The sequence below is a fragment of the Bufo bufo genome, chromosome 3, assembly GCF_905171765.1.
Source record: "Bufo bufo chromosome 3, aBufBuf1.1, whole genome shotgun sequence".
In the NCBI taxonomy this organism is placed as follows: Eukaryota; Metazoa; Chordata; class Amphibia; order Anura; family Bufonidae; genus Bufo; species Bufo bufo.
Window position 1 is genome coordinate 504,208,606 of NC_053391.1, and position 22,889 is coordinate 504,231,494.

The following is a 22,889-nucleotide window of genomic DNA, read 5'->3' on the forward strand; positions in this document are numbered from 1 at the left end:
AAGAACAAAGTATTTCAGAAGAATTTTTAATTAACTCAGATCTAGGATGTGTTATTTTTGTGTTCCCTTTATTTTTTTGAGCAGTGTATATATATATATATATATATATATATATATAAAAGATTAGTTTGAATAAAATACAATCATGCGGTGTTACGCTTCATTCACCAAAAAACATTTTTTTATTCATTTTATTTAATCTGTTATTATTTTGATTTACTTGGGTTTTGGGCAGCCCTGGTGTGGTTACAAAAACTAGGTGGGGACCGCATGTGGGCTTCCCTTGTCAAAAGGTCTTGTGCAGCTCACATTGTACAAAACTGATTGAGGACCCTAATTAAATGTTATTATTTTATTATTTTCTTGTTTGTTTTAATCAGGATTTAGGTTCGAACATAGTGTTGTCTGTCGTCCTGAACAGGATGCCTGAATTCCATGTTGACCTCTCCTCATGGTTGGGTGTGACTGGCATTATACTCATCCGTGTGGTAATCCTGTTTTGGAAATGGAGCGTTATTGCCGCATGTATATATCTATATATACATTTTTATTTGATGTTACTTCTTGACAACTATATAATGATAGGTTTTCACTTTACAATATAAACTGTGGTATATATAATATTCTTAAAGCTATGTCACCATTTTGAGAGTTATTCTTATAATTTTCAAGGTTTGCTTTCATGTGACCGCATGGGCAAGATGCATTTGTGGCTCAGCTTGCCTTCAGTTTCTGGTGCGAACATGTGATCTGTTATCATGTGAACGCCCTGTCTATGGACACTCGCGGCCTGTGTGTTCCTCCTTCGATGCGATCACATTATTGCATCACATTTTTCTTTATGTAATGCGGAAGCAATGCGCAGTTAACCAAATGGGGCGCTATATTGAATCCATGCTGGTTAGTTCTTGGCCCCCTCCATGATGTTTTTAATCGGTACACAGGATATTTTAATGACAAAATTGCTTTTTGACATATTTTTTTAATCTGTAATTTTGATGAATTAAGGAGATAATATGAATTTGCATACTTTAATGAAAGTTATTAATCTCTTAACAGTATGGATACTTCTATATTATTGCATTTTTTTTACATTTTTTTCATGTTTAGACACAATACGAATCAAACACATTAAATCTAATTCAATTATTAATAGTTTTAATTAAATAATCACCTGAGTTTGTATTTGTACTTGGCACCATTCACTTTTGTCACTGCTTTAGATAGGTCCCATTGTGTGGACTGAAACGTCGCTTTTGGTTGAATAAATGCTAATTTTCTTGAGGCTATGTCGTGTCATGTGTTTATATATACAGTATATATATATATATTTTATTTTATTTTTACTTTTTTTTAAATTCTTGTGGGCTTTACAATCTTAAAAATCCTTTGAAATAATAATTGTCAAAGGAATATATTGCAATTTGTATGCATAAGAACACATTCCTGCGGCCAACAAAGAACATGCTGCTGTCAGAGGTGTATAAGTTTATTTTTGGGGTTGCCCCAGTCTGGCGGGGGCCCATTCCTGGGAACATATTCCTGCTACAAACAAAGAACCGGCTACTGTCTGTTCTAACTGAGTTTGACCCAGCTATGTGTAGGCCTCATACTACACCATTACCATTTACCATTATAGTTGGTTAGTTAGTAAAAGTTCAGTATGGTATAATGTTATTTAGTTGGTTAGTTAGTGCTAGTTCAGTAGAGTATAATTGTATTTAGTTGGTTAGTTTGTGATAGTTATGTAGAGTATAATGTTATTTAGTTGGTTAGTTAATGTTTTTTATGTAGATTACAGAGTTAGTGTCCAGTGTTGCTGTTTTCTATTACTGTAGTCTGTGTTGTCCCCTCATTGTTGGCCCTTTGTTTCTCTACATGTTATGGATACAGAATTATATTGCTGTGTGCACATTTTTATCCTCTTGGCGGGGGCTTGTGACAACCTCCTCTTCCTCATCAGGAGCTGGGGGGGAGATGCGACTGCTGAGAGGGACCAGCCTCTTCGGTCTCCACCTCCACCATTTCACCCACATCAGGTGGTGGTGGAGCATCAGGCGGTCCAGCATGCTCTCCCTCCTCCTCTGCCGAGACCACAACCACCTACATATCCTCTGTAGAAGGCCTGCTCCGTACAGAGGGGACTGGAACCCCTGTAATCACATAGTGTTCAGAATTTAGACAAACAACTCAGAACTCATAACAAATGCAAATTCACCCCTTAATGACCGGGCCATTTTTCACCTTTCTGCCCAGGCTATTTTTAGCAAATCTGACATGTGTCACTTTATTTTACTTATCCAGGCCATTCTGAGATTGTTTTGGGGTGTATTTTTACATATACCCATACTGTGTGTGAGAAATATCTCTGTAAATGACAACTTTTTCCATTTTTTTATACAAAGTTGTCAATTTACAGAGATATTTCTCTCACCCAACATGGGTATATGTAAAAATACACCCCAAAACACATTGCCCTACTTCTTCTGAGTACGGCGATAACACATGTGTGACACTTTTTTGCAGGAGGGCATTTTTAGGCATTTGGATTCCAGACTTCTTCTCACGCTTTAGGGCCCCTAAAATGCCAGGGCAGTATAAATACCCCACATGTGACCCCATTTTGGAAAGAAGACACCCCTAGGTATTCCGCGAGGGGCATGGTGAGTTCATACAAGATTTTTTTTTTGTCACAAGTTAGCGGAAATAGTTTATTTTTTTCTCACAAAGTCTCCCTTTCCGCTAACTTGTGACAAAAAGTTCAATCTTTCATGGACTCAATATGCCCCTCAGAGAATACATTGGGGTGTCTTCTTTCCAAAATGGGGTCATTTGTGGGGTTTTTGTACTGCCCTGGCATTTGAGGGTCTCCGCAATCATTACATGTATGGCCAGCATTAGGAGTTTCTGCTATTCTCCTTAGGCCTCATGCACATGACCGTGTGCTGTCCGCATCCGTGGCTCCGTTCCGCGGCCCCGCTAAAGAAATATAACATGTCCTATTCTTTCCGCACTTTGCGGACAAGAATAGGCATTTATATTGCCGGCGCCCGTTCCGTTCCGCAAATTGCGGAAGTCAACACTGGCGCCTTCCGTTTTTTGCGCATCCGCGGTTTGCGGACCGTAAAAAATGGCTTGGTTGTGTGCATGAGGCCTTATATTGAGCATACGGGTAATGAGATTTTTTTTTTTCGTTCAGCCTCTGGGCTGAAAGAAAAAATGAACGGCCATTCTCTAAAGTTCATAATGGATCTCCAGAATGATATGCTGCTTCTTGGCATAGACCTGGGTGCAGTCGTAGCCCCGCTCCAACATGCGCTGCAGGATAACGATGCAAGCATATAACCCCAATTTTTTTGAATACAAGTATTGAAAATAATGTCGTCAGCAAAACATCAAAAAGTATTTTGTCTTCGAAGGGGAAATATTAGATTTAATGTTACCGTTTTAAGCTCGGATTGTATTGCGATTGTATGTGTGTGGAGTCTGAGCAATCGGATATATTTGCCAGCTGAGCAGAGATGTACCTGTCTAGTGAAGTGACGGTACGGTATGGGGTGTAAAGCTGGTTCGCCTCCCCGTGGTGCACCCTGGGTAACTCTAAATGAACCAGCAAATACTGGCGGTAGGACAAAGAAAGCTTTTACTGAGTCTTGACCAACAGGACACAAACTCTAATCTACAGACTGTGTTTGTGTGTGTGTGTGTGTGTGTGGGGTATATAATGTGCGGCAGGAAAATGGATGTGCAATGTGCATGTGAGAGATATTTCTATGCTGTCCATACGTACATGCTACAGACATACCGTAGTGCTGTGATGTTACAACAATACTTGCACTAATCAGTAATATCTACTTAACCGCTTGCCGTTACACTAACGCCAAAAGGCGTGAGTGCGGCGGCAGTCTCAGGTCACACTAACGCCGAAAGACGTCATCACGCATTAGGCCGAGATTTCCTGTGAACGCGCGCTCACAGGAGCGCGCCTTCACAGGATCGCAAAGTTAACAAGTTGATCTACAGCCTGCCAGCAGAGATCATTCGCTGGCAGGCTGTAGATGCGATTTTTTTAACCCCAGAAAGGTATATTAAACGCTGTGTTGTTTCTAATATACCTGCTACCTGGTCCTCTGGTGGTCCCTTTTGCTTGGATCGACGACCAGAGGACACAGGCAGCTCTGTAAGTAGCACCAAGCACCACACTACACTACACCCCCCTGTCACTTATTAACACCTTATTAACCCCTGATCACCCCATATAGACTCCATGATAATTGATCACCCCCCTGTAAGGCTCCATTCAGACGTCCGTAAGTGTTTTGCGGATCCACGGATCCGCGGATTTGCAAAACACGGACACCAGCAATGTGCTTTCCGCATTTTGCGGATCCGCACATTGCCAGAACTATATAGAAAATGCCTTTTCTTGTCCGCAATTGCGGACAAGAATAGGACATGTTCTATATTTTTGCGGAACGGAAGTGCGGACCCGGAAGTGCAGATCCGCAATTCCGGATCCGAGCGGGACAAAGTCTGTCCCCATAGAAATGAATGGGTCCGCAATTCCGTTCCGCAAAATGCGGAACAGAATTGCGGACGTGTGAATGGGGCCTAAGGGTACCTTATCACCGCCAGTTAGTTAGCTACTTGTTAGGTAGTTAGCGCCCAGCCCACCGCACCGCAGTCACTGATTAGTCGCTGATTAGCGCCATTGCTGTCGCTAATCAGCACTAGTACTATATAGTATCTGTAAGTGATCAAGACTGATCGCAATCAGATCTATATCAGTATATTACGGTCACCTTAGGCTCTACAAAAAATGCAGTGTTCGCCCGATCAGGCCTGATCTTGTGCGCACACTTGCGTTCAGTCCGCCCCACCGCAGTGACAGAAATTTATTTTTTTCTGATCACTGGAAAAACACCGTAAAATCGCTGCGGTGCTATAAAGATCACTTTTGAGCTTTTTGGATCTTTATTAGCGATTGCAGTTTTTTTTTTTTTTGCACATTTTTGGGCAGAGATTTTTTCATCCACATTGATCGATGCGAATGAAGAAATCTGTGCCATTCATTTTTTCTTTCAGCCCAGAGGCTGAACGAAAAAAAAAATCTCATTACCCGTATGCTCAATATAAGGCCTAATGCACACAACCGTGCCATTTTTTGCGGTCCGCAAACCGCGGATCCGCAAAAAACGGAAGGCGCCCATGTTGACTTCCACAATTTGCAGAACGGAACGGGCGCCGGCAATATAAATGCCTATTCTTGTCCGCAAAGCGCAGACAAGAATAGGACATGTTATTTTTTTTAGCGGGGCCGCGGAACGGAGACACGGATGCGGACAGCACACGGTCGTGTGCATGAGGCCTAAGGAGAATAGCAGAAACTCCTAATGCTGGCCATACATGTAATGATTGCGGAGACCCTCAAATGCCAGGGCAGTACAAACCCCACAAATGACCCCATTTTGGAAAGAAGACACCCCAAGGTATTCGCTGAGGGGCATATTGAGTCCATGAAAGATTGAACTTTTTGTCACAAGTTAGCGGAAAGGGAGACTTTGTGAGAAAGAAAAAAAAAAAACAATTTCCGCTAACTTGTGCCAAAAAAAAAAATCTTGTATGAACTCGCCATGCCCCTCACATAATACCTTGGGGTGTCTTCTTTTCAAAATCGGGTCACATGTGGGGTATTTATACTGCCATGGCATTTTAGGGGCCCTAAAGAGTGAGAAAAAGTCTGGAATCCAAATGCCTAAAAATGCCCTCCTAAAAGGAACTCGTTGGACTTTCGGCCCCTTTGCGCATTTTGGCTGCAAAAAAGTGTCACACATGTGGTATCGCCGTACTCAGAAGACGTAGGGAAATGTATTTTGGGGTGTATTTTTACATATACCCATGTTGGGTGAGAGAAATATCTCTGTAAATTGACAACTTTGTATAAAGAAATGGAAAAAGTTGTCATTTACAGAGATATTTCTCACACACAGTATGGGTATATGTAAAAATACACCCCAAAACACATTGCCCTATTTCTTATGAGTACGGCGATACCACATGTATGACACTTTTTTGCAGCCTAGGTGCACAAAGGGGCCCAAATTCCAATGAGTACCTTTAGGATTTCACAGGGCATTTTTACGCATTTGGATTCCAAACTACTTCTCACGCTTTAGGGCCCCTAAAATGCCAGGGCAGTATAAACACCCACAAGTGACCCCATTTTGGAAAGAAGACACCCCAAGGTATTTCGTGAGGGGTATGGTGAGTTCCTGTAAAATTTTATTTTTTGTCATAAGTTAGTGGAATATGAAACTTTGTAAGAAAAGAATGTGTGAAAAAAAAACAATTTCCGCTAACTTGTGCCAAAAAAAATAAATCTATGAACTCGCCATGCCCCTCACGAAATACCTTGGGGTGTCTTCTTTCCAAAATGGGGTCACTTGTGGGGTATTTATACTGCCCTGGCATTTTAGGGGCCCTAAAGAGTGAGAAGTAGTTTGGAATCCAATTGCGTAAAAATGCCCTTTGAAATCCTAAAGGTACTCATTTGAATTTGGGCCCCTTTGTGCACCTAGGCTGCAAAAAAGTGTCACACATGTGGTATCGCCGTACTCAGAAGAAGTAGGGCAATGTATTTTAGGGTGTATTTTTACATATACCCATGTTGGGTGAGAGAAATATCTCTGTAAATTGACAACTTTGTATAAAAAAATGGAAAAAGTTGTAATTTACAAAGATATTTCTCACACACAGTATGGGTATATGTAAAAATACACCCCAAAACACATTGCCCTATTTCTTATGAGTACGGCGATACCACATGTGTGACACTTTTTTGCAGCCTAGGTGCACAAAGGGGCCCAAATTCCAATGAGTACCTTTAGGATTTCACAGGGCATTTTTACGCACCTAGGCTGCAAAAAAGTGTCACACATGTGGTATCGCCGTACTCAGAAGAAGTAGGGCAATGTGTTTTGGGGTGTATTTTTACATATACCCATACTGTGTGTGAGAAATATCTCTGTAAATGACAACTTTTTTATTTTTTTTATACAAAGTTGTCAATTTACAGAGATATTTTTCTCACCCAGCATGGGTATATGTAAAAATACACCCCAAAACACATTGCCCTACTTCTTCTGAGTACGGCGATACCACATGTGTGACACTTTTTTGCAGCCTAGGTGCGTAAAGGGGCCGAAAGTCCAACGAGTACCTTTAGGCTTTACAGGGTTGCTCACAATTTAGCCCCGCCCAAAATGCTAGAACAGTAAACACACCCCACAAATGACCCCATTTCGGAAAGTAGACACCCCAAGGTATTCACTGAGGGGCATAGTGAGTCCGTGGGAGATTTATTTATTTTTTGCCAGAAGTTAGCAGAAATGGAAACTTTATTTATTTATTTTTTTCTCAGAAAGTGTCATTTTCCGCTAACTTGTGAAAAAAATTAAATCATACATGAACTCACCATGCCCCTCCGCGAATACTTTGGGGTGTCTTCTTTCTAAAATGGGGTCATTTTGTGTGTATTTATACTATCCTGGCATTCTAGCACATCAAGAATCATGACAGGTGCTCAGAAAGTCAGAGCTGCTTCAAAATGCGGAAATTCACATTTTTGTACCATAGTTTGTAAACGCTATAACTTTTGCGCAAACCAATAAATATACACTTTTTGGATTTTTTTTTTAATCAAAGACATGTAGCACAATAAATTCTGACACAAACTTGTATAGAAATGTAATTATATTTGAACAATTTAACCAGAGAAAGTTTTTTTGAGAAAATTGCGGCCTATTTGGATTAATATCGAAAAAACAAAAAATCTCAGCATTAATCAAATACCACCAAAATAAAGCTGTATTTGTAAGAAGAAAAGGAGGTAAAATTCATTTGGGTGCCAAGTTGCATGACCGAGCAATAAACAGTTGTTTAGTGCCGATTTGTAAAAAAGGGCCTGGTCGCTAGGGGGGTATAAACGTGTGGTCCTTAAGTGGTTAAACCTGATAAAAAGTGTAGTATGTATTGCGAAAAAAAAACATTTGCATCATAAGTGCCGATTTTCGCAATCGTGAATATTTTATAACACTCTATTTGCATATAAAGCGATTGGTCTGACATGCATGTGAAATGTGAAATTACTACTATAGTGATCAGGATTCAGGAGTTCTTCCTCACTGTCGCGAAAATTGCTTCCGACCATCTTTTTTAATCGCCTCAAACTTTGGGTAGTTTGAAAACAGCTGCTAGGCCACGTCCCTTTTTGCAAATGTGCATTAAGCAAATTTTACATTGCGATTCTCGCAATGAAAAAAAAGTGAACGAAGATAGCAAATTCACTAATATATAACGAATATTCGCCCATATATTCGTGAAATATTGCATAATCAAATATTGCCCCTGCCGCTCATCACTAGTGTCTATGCATCTGTTTCTATATATGTCAGAGAAGTGGCTGCTCTAAACTCCCAATTTTGCATTGTGACTTTTCCTACTCGTACTGTATATATTGTGATTAGAGATGAGCAAATTTCTCAAAATTCATTTTGGGTCCAATGCTATCTATTCAGCTGTCAGATTCGATTTGGTTTGAGTAAATTTGGTCCTAATCAAACGTGCCCCAGTTGCCCTTGTATATGACACTCTGAGGTCTCCTAAGACTGTATCCATCCCCCTTCAAGCTCTTTAATACCAAGACAGTATTATTAATGTCAAAGTGACAGCAGCATATATAGCTGTGGGTAAATGGATGGTACTATACAGATTTTGTATGATTTTTTAAGTTTAAAGGGTCCATAAATTATACCTTTTCTGGTGCATGTTAGATAATATGCAAATCAATGGGTGACGTAACATCACTCACGTCTTTATCATCAGGAAGTTGCCCACTATCAGCACCAGGATTAATATATTATTGTAGAACATTTGTGATTGTGAATGTTGTAATGTCTTTTTTTTTTTTCCATATACTGTATTTTTCACTTTATAAGATGCACTTTTTTCCACCAAAAGTGGGGAGAAAATGGCAGTACGTCTTATAAAGTGAATACTAGTGAGCACTTCAATTATGGAAGAGCTCACTAGTATGCATTAGGTGCCGGGAGAGGGAAGTAAAGCACTGCGAGCACTTCCTGTACTCACCCTCCCTGGTCTTCCTTCCTGGTACAGCATCAGGACGTAGTGTGCGCACTATAACCCGATGCTGCATGCAGTCAGGAGACTGTGCTGTGTAGCGTGTGCTGGAGAAGACAAGGAAGCACAATTTCTAAAGAGACCACCGGACTAAGAGCTACATCGCGGGAGAGGTAAGAGAAGAGGAAGAGGACTACATCGCGGGAGAGGTAAGAGACCTTTTTTTTATTTTAAGGTCTTATGGGGGTCTAGTATGGAGGTCTAAAATGGAGGACTGATATGAGGTCTGATGGGGTTCTGATGAGGTTGTGATGTAATGTCCTGATATGGGGATTTCATGTGATGTCCTGATATGGGGGTCAGATGTAATGTCTTGGGGGTCAGATCTGAGGATTTTATTATTGGGGTATGGACTGAGAATCTTATATGGGATATTTTTTTTCTTATTTTCCTCCTTTAAAACCTGAGGTGTGTCTTATCAACAGGTGCGTCTTAGAAAGTGATAAATATAGTAATTTATTATTTTTCAAAACGACAAAAGAAAAGTAAACTGTGATTGTGAATGCTGTAATGAAGATTAGGATGATTTACATTAATAAGAAATTGAATTACACAGCATTAGCTGCAGCAGCACTTACATAAATAAAAAAAGCTATGTTTTAGAATGAAGGATTGATCTAATTGTGATTGAATAGTAGTGTTTCCCTTCATCCATATGCCCTGTTTGGTAATATGAACATTCCAAAAGGGAGTACTATTCTACTAGCCAAAGTGGAGAGCAACTGTAAGGCTGGTTTCACACTTGCGTTGTCCGGATCCGGCGTGTACTCCATTTGCCGGAATTACACGCCGGATCCGGAAAAACGCAAGTGAACTGAAAGCATTTGAAGACGGATCCGTCTTCAAAATGCGTTCAGTGTTACTATGGCACCCAGGACGCTATTAAAGTCCTGGTTGCCATAGTAGTAGTGGGGAGCGGGGGAGCAGTATACTTACAGTCCGTGCGGCTCCCGGGGCGCTCCAGAATGACGTCAGAGCGCCCCATGCGCATGGATGACGTGATCCATGCGACACGTCATCCATGAGCATGGGGCGCCCTGACGTCACTCTGGAGCGCCCGGGGAGCCGCACGGACTGTAAGTATACTGCTCCCCCGCTCCCCACTACACTTTACCATGGCTGCCAGGACTTTAGCGTCTTGGCGGCCATGGTAACCATTCAGAAAAAACTAAACGTCGGATCTGGCAATGCGCCGAAACGACGTTTAGCTTAAGGCCGGATCCGGATTAATGCCTTTCAATGGGCATTAATTCCGGATCCGGCCTTGCGGCAAGTGTTCAGGATTTTTGGCCGGAGCAAAAAGCGCAGCATGCTGCGGTATTTTCTCCGGCCAAAAAACGTTCTGGTCCGGAACTGAAGACATCCTGATGCATCCTGAACGGATTTCTCTCCATTCAGAATGCATTAGGATAAAACTGATCAGGATTCTTCCGGCATAGAGCCCCGACGACGGAACTCTATGCCGGAAGAAAAGAACGCAATTGTGAAAGAGCCCTAAAATGCATTGCCTTCTCTGGAACACTGAGGGAGAGCATGTGTTACATGGTTGTCCGTTCCTTTGTCCATTCATTTGATTGCTTTTACACACGCTCTGCTTTTAGTAGTTGTGGTACCAGATAACACAATTTTGACCTGTTCACTTAAAGGGGTTGCCATTTTCTGTTTACCAATGTGTTTGCAAATGATGACTAAATGTCACTTAATAATATAGCTTTTGAAATTCTGTGTAATTTTCTTTCTTTATTTCATAAGGTATGTCCCTTTGTTTGCCAAGTCTTACAGGGGTTATCCAGGCTAGGGAGGCTCGTCCCCGTCCGCGACTGCCATTGGCTGCCCCCCGACACCGGACGTTTCAATCCGTGGACCGGGACCAGGAGCACCGCAGGGAGCGGGGGTAAGTAAGGCCCGGCACATAGAAAGGCTGTTGTAGATACTGGATAACCCCTTTAAGTGCTGTCCACACAGAGATCGTGTCCATAACATGGCTGTTAATGGAGGGTCATGTGACCAGGCATATCACCTTCCATGTGATGCCTAATCCTTTCAAACACACTTCACTGTTGGGGTTTTAGTACAGGAATGGTGTGTTTGAATGGAGGAGGCTAAGTCATGTTTCTGAACACATGACTTTCCATCAGCGGCCATCTTATGGACAGGACCACTATGCAGACAGCACAGAAGTTTTGCCTAACAAGGCGATGTGGCTTAGGAAATATAGTAAACGGCACAGAACATCAACAAAGGGTAAATTGGTAAGTGCCACATAGTCATCTTACCTACACATTGGTCAATAGTAACCAGAAAGTGGCCAACCCCTTTAAAACTGTAGGACCATAGCTACGAAAATGTGGCGCGTACACTAAGAAAATCGTTCAGGCCAATGCAAACAAATAAAAATCTGCAGTGTTCATCCAAGTTCTAAAATGATTGGCAGGGGTGATAAGAATCAGACCACTGCCAATCTAGCATTCATGACCTATCCTAAGGGTAGGCTTAGGCTATCAATTTTAAAAGATTGGATAACATCCCTAACTTTGCTGCACTAACTGTAGTGCTATACCTTGCATGTCAAACTAATCTGAAACAGCATTGTGTAAGGTGCCCAGCATGTGGTGCTGATGTGAAAATAATATATTCATAAATTTCATAGGGCTGTGACAATACATTCTCCTTGGTCTCCCTTTCAAATCATCCTCCATTCATCTAATGCATAATGCATAGGTATCAGGCTAAGAATAGCACAAACCTCTAAACTTTCATGTGACATTTGCAGTAAGATACAAAACACAGAATGATCCACGATATAATGCAACATTAATTATTACACAACATGTACTTTAGAGTCATTCTGACAAGAACTTTGTGGAAATTATTAATAGCACACTTTCACCCCGGCTCAACTTCTGCACATAACATATGGGAAGATAATTGATTGTTGTTTAATGCTAAATGAAGACTTGTGCTAGAAATATGGTAGAAATGACCTCCGCCAGGATATTATAGGAGAACTAAATCATGGAGAATATAATCGTCTTTTATGTAAAGATGAATGGATGACAAGAACATATGCTTTACAAATATAAAAAAAAGGACATTGAACGTCGGATGAATCAATGGGACTTGATCTGTGGTGCACAGATTCATATGGGCACTGTTCATCTGTTGCATCTGTTCAGCTCTGTTGCCACTACACTACAAACTTTCCTCATCCTACTCATCTGTGACCCTGTAGATTCTAGAGTTTATGGCAATTTCAGGACTGTAGGATTTTTTTTTAGATGGGTATGAATGCTGATGCAACTTATGCTAACAGAAGGAAGTAGTGGATATACAGAAGTGAGTATGACTGCTGAATCAGACAACACAGAGTTTGTTTTGTTGTCTGTTACAATGGAGACACTTAGGTCTGCATTGGAGCTGTAGACATAGATTGTAAGCAGATATCATCAAAGGTATTTGCCTAGTCACTTGACTTTTATTTTAGATGCATTAAATGCACAATGGTGGATATACCCTTTAACCTTTATGTTTAAGATTGGCTGCATATTTTTCCAATTGTGGAATGTAATTCATAACTTATTATTTTCATCTAGTAGCCACATGCATGCTAAATTTAGCTAATCGGCAGCTCCTGTTTAGTCCCTTTACTTGGTAGCTCACTATACATGTATTCTATTTCTGTGTAATTTTATTAACAGTACATTGTGTAAACCAGAAGGACTTCAGTCTTGCAATCACCATATGCGAGCAATAGCTTACGGTCCAGGTATAAACATGGGAATGTTGGGCAACACACAGTATGCATCAGAACCAGTGATTAGGCCTATGGCATACTGCCAAGATATACCCCATGCTTATATCACTGAGAGCACAGTTGTTTTGTAGCTCCCCTTTAAATTTTGTCTTGAGTTTCTTTGCTTCTTTATAACATTCCAGGTTCCTCATAGATGAAGACCTTTAGAAAGCCAGGAAGGGTTGCTTGGAAGTATTTATAAATCTGTACAATATGTATATTGAGCTAAATGAGCATTTACATATGCTTGCTCACATGACAGGAAACCTCTCCGAATGATTGCCTCACAGGCGCATTAATAGGACAACCCTGTGTTTGGTAAACACGCTTGCTTAAGTCTAGTGTATAAGTACTTTCTTCCTGAACCAATCAATAAGAGCACTGTGTGCAAAAATTTCACTGGCGGTGGAAAAATTTTACTTTCCTTTTTATGTTCACATTTCACAGAAGTTTTCAAAGCTTCTTTCATTGAGAAAACTACTGCGAGGCTGGAAATACGCCTAAGTAGCTCCCAATCTATTAGTATACAGATTTATGAAATTCAAGACACTGTACCCAAGGTGTAAACCTTATTGTTTTTCATATGGCCCACCAAAGGTGGGTAAAGAAAGTGAAAATGTGAAAAAGGGACTTTATTAGTGTATAAGCAATTTTTACTCCTTTTTGCTTGGCACATAATTAGACATATAAACGATTTTATTGGAGAAATATACAGGTGGCTTTCCAGGAAAATAAATAAAGCTCTGTGTTTAAGCAAGTCATAAACAATCAGTAAACTTTAAGAAGAGTGCTGTGTTCCTTGCTAGGCACCAATTTCTAATACTTTCTCACTGTTAGTAATTGCTTCTCACCTCTTAAATTTTTACAACAAAAGTATTTCTCACGTTCATTGGCTGCTCTGTGCATTGTATATTTATGTGCATTGCAACAATCGGGAATTACACAAACGACATTGACATTACATTAGGGAATTACTGGATTACCATTCATTATTCACAATTGCAGGCCCTTTAGTCTGTTACATTTTGCAGTTTCCGGCCCAAGCTCAGTCATTCCATAAAACACATGGTGCTATTAGGATGGAAATACAGAGCTGCATCCACTGAAATCTAATTATGTCAGGAACAGGTAAAACAATTTACCAAGTTATTCAGTGCCGGCCACAGACATAAAACATAAAGACATCACTGCTGGTATTTTGCCGTATATCATGGAATTGGGTCAGGAGACAAAGATGAGCTTCGAGAAGAAGGTTGTTTCAAGGGTATGCTCAAACACAGTTTTTGGGGAATATATGTTACACAGTTTCACAATGTTTGGTTTAATATTTTTCTCTTATTTCAAAGTTCCACATGGAATTTAAACTAATTAGATATGTCAAAGTGAGTTCTAGGAAGATGCAATATACATATAGAAACAGCAAAATATGTTACTAGAGATGGCTTTGCGGTTTGCCCAGCGGTCATTTCGCAGCGAACTTTCCTCTTTCGCGGTTCGCCGAACAGGCGAACATATGGTGATGTCCGCCGGCGCCATATTCTTTTGCATTTTGCCGAACTTTGACCCATGACACATCCATCAGGAGGGACAGGACAGTCAATTGAGACGTTTCAGCACATGGACATACCCCCTACCCTATACATAAACTCGATCTGGTCGCCATTTTACATTCTGTTTTTTGCCAGTGTAGGGAGAGGTTGCTGTGTGGAGCAGAGACAGACTGATAGGGACACCAAATGCTAGCGAATAGGGCCACAAAAGTCCTTTTAAAGACTGGTATAGGTGTGCTACCGATAGGTGTGATATACAGAGGGGTGTGATATACCTATAATATACCTTCTAACATAGAAAGTATATTATAGTGCATTTGTATTGTGCAGCAGTTGTGTGCGGTTCTGCTGTGATACTGCAGCTAGATAGAGGGACAAATGCTATTGGAATAAGTAATTGCAACAGGTGTGATATACCTGTTGCCCCCAAAAAAAAAATGATCGAGGGGTGTGATATACGTATAATATACCTTCTAACATAGAAAGTATATTATAGCGCATTTGTATTGTGCAGCAGTTGTGTGCGGTTCTGCCGAGATACCACAGCTATACAGAGGGACAAACGCTATTCGAATAATTGATTGCAACTGGCGTGATCAGTGGCGGATTATAATTGGGGCGTTTGGGTCGGCAGCCCCGGGCCCAGGGTGAGTGAAGGGCCCACCACCAGACCCAAAGTTACTAAAATATATCTGCAGTAGCGACGCACAGCCAGCGCTTCACTTACACGTGCCGCTGCGTTGCCTGCTGCAGTGCAGACAGTAACAACCGGCCGGCTTGCTTGATCCCGCCCCCGTCAGGAGTTAAAAATGAAGCAGGGCGGATTCGTCGAAAGACAGAGTGCCGAGGAGAGGAGGGGGGGCACGTGACTCAGTCAGTCACTCACTGTAGCTCCGCCTCCTCCGTCACAGAACACAGAAGGCACGCTGCAGTGCTTTATTCCCGCCACCGATGTGCCCGCCCCCGATCTTCTCAGTGCCACCACTACTATTGCCAGCGCCAGGAGTCAGGACAGCCTGGCTGGAGTGGCTGGGTCTGTGAGAGAAAGCAGCAAGGAGGGAGGACCTGCTTCGTCGGGGTTAACTTCCAGCATTCCAGTGAGCAGGCACAGCAGCAGCCAAAGCTAGTACATTTTAATGAATGGTGATGCCTGGGCAGCAGGGCAGTGGGACTGTGGGTTGTGTCTGTGAGTGAGAGGCAGAGCAGCAGTGGCCATTTTAGTCAGATTACAGGTTACAGCCACTCTGCACCTTTGGCTCTAATCTGACTGAAATGGCTGCTGCTGTCTGGCCTCTGCTCTGCCTCTTTTTCACAGGTGCCACTGCCCATCACAAAGTGTGTTTGACTATAAAAATTATGGATTATTACACCAAGTGGTGGATTACAATTGATCCTTCTATTTACAGGTGCCTAGCCCAGCACACCAAGTTTTTGACCATCAAAATGATGAATTATTAATCCCTGTATGATATAGGGATTAATAATCCAGCATTTTGATGTTCAAACACTTGGTGTGCTGGTCTGGGCACGTGTGAGGAGAAGGATCAATAGTAATCCACCATTTTGATGTTCAAACACTACCACGCTACCACGGACCCTAAGTTATGGTTCCTGTTTGCAGAATCCATAACGGAATTCTTAGATAACCCATACCTTATATACCTTATATACCGAACTTGAAAACAGAAGTTCGCTCAACACTACTGGGCACCTGTGAGGAGAGAGACAGAGCAGTGGCACAGAGACATTGGCCAGCAGCCGCCATTTTAGTCAGAGTACAGGTTACAGCCACTCTGCAGCTTTGGCTCTAATCTGACTGAAATGGCTGCTGCTGTCTGGCCTCTGCTCTGCCTCTTTTTCACAGGTGCCACTGCCCATCACAAAGTGTGTTTGACTATAAAAATGGTGGATTATTACACCAAGTGTTTGATATTAAAATGGTGGATTACAATTGATCCTTCTCTTTAAAGGTGCCTAGCCCAGCACACCAAGTTATTGACCATCAAAATGGTGGATTATTAATCCTGTATGATACAGGGATTAATAATCCACCATTTTGATGTTCAAACACTTGGTGTGCTGGTCTGGGCACGTGTGAGGAGAAGGATCAATAGTAATCCACCATTTTGATGTTCAAACACTACCACGGACCCTAAATTATGATATACCGAACTTGAAAACAGAAGTTTGCTCAACACTACTGGGCACCTGTGAGGAGAGAGACAGAGCAGTGGCACAGAGACATTGGCCAGCAGCCGCCATTTCAGTCAGAACCGAGCCAAACCTCCAGAGTGGTTCCTTCTCAAATATAGAGATTACTAATCCACCATCATGTTATATTTATTCTACAGATCTGCTTATTCCACTATCATTACCTCCTGTGAAATCCAGCATCTCACAGAAGTAAAAAACACAAGGGCAGACAGCCCTACAAGAGGATCACAAGCCATTCTTTTTGACGGTAAGAAGCTGTGTCTGTGCAAACTGTTTGGTAGGCAGGTCGCTGGTGAGAAATTCCCTTTAAAGGGGTTGGCCACTTTCTGGTAATTGTTGACCAATGTGTTTCTGAGATGATATGACACTTACCTATAGTCCTTGGTGAAATTCTGCACCATTTTCTATATTTCATAAGGTATTCTCCCTTGTTTACAAAGTCTCTTGTGCTGTCCACACAGAGGTCCTGTCCATAAGATGGCCGATAATGGAGGGTCATGTGACCAGGCAAATCACCTCCATGTGATGTCTCCTCTATTCAAAGCCACTGCATCTGCCATCTGTACTTGTTCTGTTGGGAGTTTAGTACAGGTGCAGTGTGTTTGAATGAATGAGCCATCAAATGGAGGTGACATTATACACTGCTAGTTTCCATAGGTACAACCACCCTATAATCCAGCAGCGGTGGTCGTGCTTGCACACTATAGGAGAAAGTTCCAGACTCACTGGTGGCCGGGACCACATGAGTGCACAATCTTTCCTATAGTGTGCTAGCATTACCGCTACTAATGGATTGCAGGGTGGTCATAATAAGCATGAAAATGAGCAGTTTTATAATGTGATGGAAAAATGCATCCAGCAAAGGAAGCAATATGGACAATCACAATAAATTAGTAAGTGTCTTGTATTAACTTTCTCTACATGATAAATGCCATTTACTGAAGTGAGACAAAGCCTTATACTGTGGTCTCATTATACACAAGGCACATTTACTTGCGCCAACCTTGGAGGCAGTTACTGGGTGGAGAGTGCACATATGATTTTTTAAATATTTTTTGTAATATTTTCGGATGCTAGATTGTTCGTTTCCTGAACATGATTATGGGGGATGTTATAAATGTATGTGGTCTGTAAGAGTGTATGTCCTCTGACACTTACTATTGTATACAGTATAACACTATTGTACATTTTCCAAACTGGTTGTACAGAAAACGGACTTAGTTGTCCCGAGCAACCAATCAGATCCCACCTTTCATTTTTCAGATCTCATTTGGGAAATGAAAGGTGGAATCTGATTGTTTGCTATAAGTAACCAAGTCACTTTTCCTTTTAATTTAGTTTGGATAAATCTTTCCCTGTAATAATAAAAAATAATAATAATCCATTTAATATATTATTTGAAGGACCATTTACCATTGTTATAAAAACTTCAATAAAGGTTCGAAGTTTGCAAAGAATTTCATGTTGTGTAGTTATCTTTAAATATTTACTATAAATATGGGGCAGAACACCGAATGGGGGGGGTCATTGATAAATAGAGGAAAGGGGCCCAAGTTTGGGAAACAGCCCCGGGCCTATGATGCACTTAATCCGCCCCTGGGCGTGATATACCTGCTTGCCCCCCCAAAAAAAAATCGGATTGAGGGGTGTGATATACCTATAATATACCTTCTAACATAGAAAGTATATTATAGAGCATTTGTATTGTGGAGCAGTTGTGTGCAGTTCTGCTGTGATACCGCAGCTAGATAGAGGGACAAACGCTATTGGAATAACTTATTGCAACAGGTGTGGTATACCTGTTGCCACCCCAAAAAAAAATGATAGAGGGGTGTGATATACGTATAATATACCTTCTAACATAGAAAGAATATTATAGCGCATTTGTATTGTGCAGCAGTTGTGTGCGGTTCTGCTGAGATACCACAGCTAGATAGAGGGACAAACGCTATTTGAATAATTGATTGCAACTGGTGTGATATACCTGTTTGTCCCCCCCAAAAAATCTGATTGAGGGGTGTGATATACCTATAATATACCTTCTAACATAAAAAATATATTATAGTGCATTTGTATTGTGCAGCAGTTGTGTGCGGTTCTGCTGAGATACCATTGCTAGATAGAGGGACAAACGCTATTGGAATAAGTAATTGCAACAGGTGTGATATACCTGTTGCCCCCCCAAAAAAACAGATAGATGGCTGTGATATACCTAAAATGTACCTTCTAACATAGAAAGTATATTATTTGTGATCGGGTCGGCTATCAGAGTGTGATACCTAACACTTAGCAGTGGAGGTGTGGCGGAACTGCTTACGGAAGGATAGCCTAAAGGGGCCAAAAAGGAAACACTAGACACAAGTAGAGAAAATAGAAATCATGTTATACACAATTACAACGACAGTTTCTGAAAAGCGGCAGACGTTTCTATGGGAATATACCTGGTATAACAGGAGGACTCCCACCGACCTAATTTCTTGATGATATGAGCCGGTGTATTGTTCTTTGACGCAGCCGATGCCGTGCCTTTTCTGAAAGAATGTCCGGTGATTGACCATGGATTTACCCTTAAGTTGGATAACAAAATCCGTACATGCTTCAAGAAAACTTGAATACTAAGAGGAGCGGAGCCGTGTGCTAATAGTGGTGAATGTACCGTGGCATGTTTAATGGTGTCTAACCAACCGTGTAGAACTGCTACTGGGCACCAAGAATTCCCAGTGGGAAAATATTTTACTTGTACGGTTTCCCCCGGACGAGCGGTTTTGGAATGGCGTAAAGAAAGTGAGAAATAAGAACCATCCCAGGTGAGATGTTTCTTCTGTAGGAAATCTGGTGAAGAACCTGAGCATGTAAACTCGCCCGGACGGAGGAAACCGTAAAAACTCAAATATAGCGCTGTCTTAATTAGTAGGCTGGTGTAGTGCCCAAAAGGCTCATTATTCAACATGTGAGACAGAGATTTAAACATCCCCTGTGACAGGCTTTCGCAACGTTTTTGGTTTAACCGTCGTACACTGTATACCCTTCAAGACGGCTTTAATGGGGTGAGCTAAAAATAATGACGGTCTGTCAGGATGGAGTATATACCAGAAATGTTGGATACCGGTTAAATATAATTTGATCGTGCAATGGGATAGTTTGAGAGTTTTATGGCAATATGTGATGAATGCTAAAATGTATGAAACATGGTCTAGCTCAGATTGAGGGAACAAGCGTTGGAATCTAAGTGTGCACGTTAATTCTGGACAATGCATCTGCGGCCAAATTTGCCTTCCCTGAAATGTGCGCAACTTCATAATGAAAATGATGTTTTAATGCCAACCACACAAAGCATCTCAAAAAGGACATAATTTCCCGGGATGCTGATCTACCTTTGTTTACCAGATCCACCACAGCAGTATTGTCTGAAATAAACAACACTGTTTGGTTTGCCCAAAGACTACCCCAGGCCTGAGCTGCTGCAACTGTGGGGTAAAACTCAAAGAGCGGTGAGGATTTCGAAAACCCTGGGATTCTAGCTACTTCAGGCGGCCAACGACTTGCCATCCAGTGTTTACCATATATTGCTGAGAACCCCACAGATGAAGAGGCGTCTGTGTGTATGACCGTGGAGTCATTGGAGATCGCAGGTATGAATAACGACACTCCGTTCCAGTGCATCAAAAACTGATCCCACATTATGAGATCAGCCATGGCTTGGTGATCGAGATGAATCAGAGCCTCTTGATCTGTAGCAGAACAACAGCCGAAGGAGCCTATAAATGAATGATCTTCCTTGAGGGATTATCCTCATTGCGAAATTTAACATCCCTAAGAGGCTCTGTAGTTCCACTTTAGAAGTTACTCCCCCCTGAATCAGCCTGTTCACTGAATCTCTGATTCTTGACAACTTATCCTTGGGCATACTGGCCTGTAAAGTAGCTGTGTCTAATTGGATGCCTAAAAAAGTTAGCCTGGTGCCGGGCCCATCAGTTTTATTATATGCTACTGGTACCCTGAGATTCCTGAAAACCTGAGTCAACGTGTTCAGGTCACACGGGGACTGAGAAGGAGGTTCAATCAGTAAAAAATCGTCCAAATAATGTATGACGTGGTATGCGTTAAATTTGTTCTCCAAGATCCAATGCAGGCACTTGGCAAATTGATCAAATAGCCACGGACTAGATCTAGAACCAAATGTTAATTTGTTAGCGAAATAATAAGATTCATCCCATTTGATCCCATGCCACTGCCACAACTGAGGTAGTATGGGGAGGAGTTTAAAGGCGTCAGTAATATCCGCTTTGGAGAGCCATGCCTGTTTGCCCAAAGACAGAATGACCTGGATAGCTTCATCTATGGAGGATGGGTGTTAGTGAAGAATGTGGAGCTGACAAATCATAAATTAGTCGCTTTTTTTATTAGAAAATTTCCCAGAGACCACCCCTATGGGATTGATTCTGAATAACTCAAACGGGGGTTTAGAAAATGGCAAGCAGGTAAATGGCAAGCAGGTAAGCCTTCCCTAGTTCGGACTGGATCAGTTGAGAAACTGCCTCTGGGTCCCTCATGGCTGATTGTAAGTTTTTGCATTTAAAAGGTGCCTGGGGTAAGGCAACCTGACCTATATGGAAACCCGATGAAAATCCAGATATAATAAACTTAACCCATTCTGGTTCTGGATGACCCGTCATATAATCAGCAAGTGTGTCTATGTTTACCACGCCTAGTCATGTGGAACTGTGACCTTTTGGTGGGCATGTGACCCGGGGGTGTGCCCTGAAACAATTGGCGCATAGGTGCAATAGCCTGCACTGACTATAGAAGCAACCCCCTGCATTAAAATTATTGCAGATTTGCGACTTTCCTAAATATTTAATGGGCCGACCTAACTTATCCACCCCAGAGACTGTCTTTGAAAAAAATGGATCCGGGGAGCTCTTAGGAATGGGATTATCTGCCCTTGTGTTGGTATTTTAACACCATTCTGATGAATGGGAATAGGAACCACAATTAATACATGCAGGTGCTTTTGGCCCAGCGAAGTGCCGACAGAATAACTCAGTATCAATAACCGCCCAATCAACTGTATGCTGGAATTGGGCTAGTAATGCTGCAGCTTTGGCTGAGAATGAGAAAGAAAGCAGTACCCCCATATTTATGGCCTAGGTCCACCACCTTGTATAGATAAAGGTCTAACTCCTCTCTGCGGATGGGGGATACTGAACAAATCACATCTCTGTATAAGCTAAAGGCCAATACGAATTCCGTAATACTAAGTTTCCTGTTCAGTCTGATATCCCTGGATTTTAGTATGACCGACACTTCGCCACATGCTATTGTTTTATTGTCGGGAACCTCGTGAGTAGCTATCAATAATGAGTCTAGATTAACATCCTTACCATCTAAGATGTCTTTTCTTATGTTAGCTGTAATGAAATGAGAAGGGGCTATGTTAGGAAAATTAGACGGGCAATTAACGGACGTGGCATCGGACCACCGGACCCTGAATGACGGAAGTGGAGGAAGACGCCCTATTTTCAATAGCCTCGAGTCTAGACTGGAAGTTGGACATAGATGAAGACATGTTGTTAATCGCAGCGTGCAGCTGAGTGATTGACGTTTGTATCATGTTCGTCGAGACTGGGGCCTGGTTCCGAATGCAATAGACAATATAATTCGGCCTTCCTGGCTGATGCAGGGAAAGGGATTCCTCTCCTCAGGAGTTCAGCAGTAAGTTTAGGAATAGTCCAGGATCTTAAGGAAGGGGCGTTATCCCTGTCAGACTGAAGATCAAGACTTCTGGGTGATGCGACCGTACCCTGGCTCCCTTGATCTTGTGATGATTCCATCTAAAATAGTACGAGACATGATGACCGCGTTTCCCGAATGTGCCCCCGAATGAGCATGCACTAGTGCACCCAGTACCCCAGATCACCTGTGAAGTAGTAAACTTGGTCCCTCACCAGCCCCTAGTGATGACATTGAAAGATACTATGTGTGAGACTAATGCCACCAGCGTAGTGAGTAATGTGAAGCCTGCCTGCGTGTGGGAAAATGTATGCGACATGACAACAAGTTGAAGACATAAACTAACGCTTGAGCCTAAAAAAAACATATGTCAAACAAACTGAAGGAATTTTTATATATAT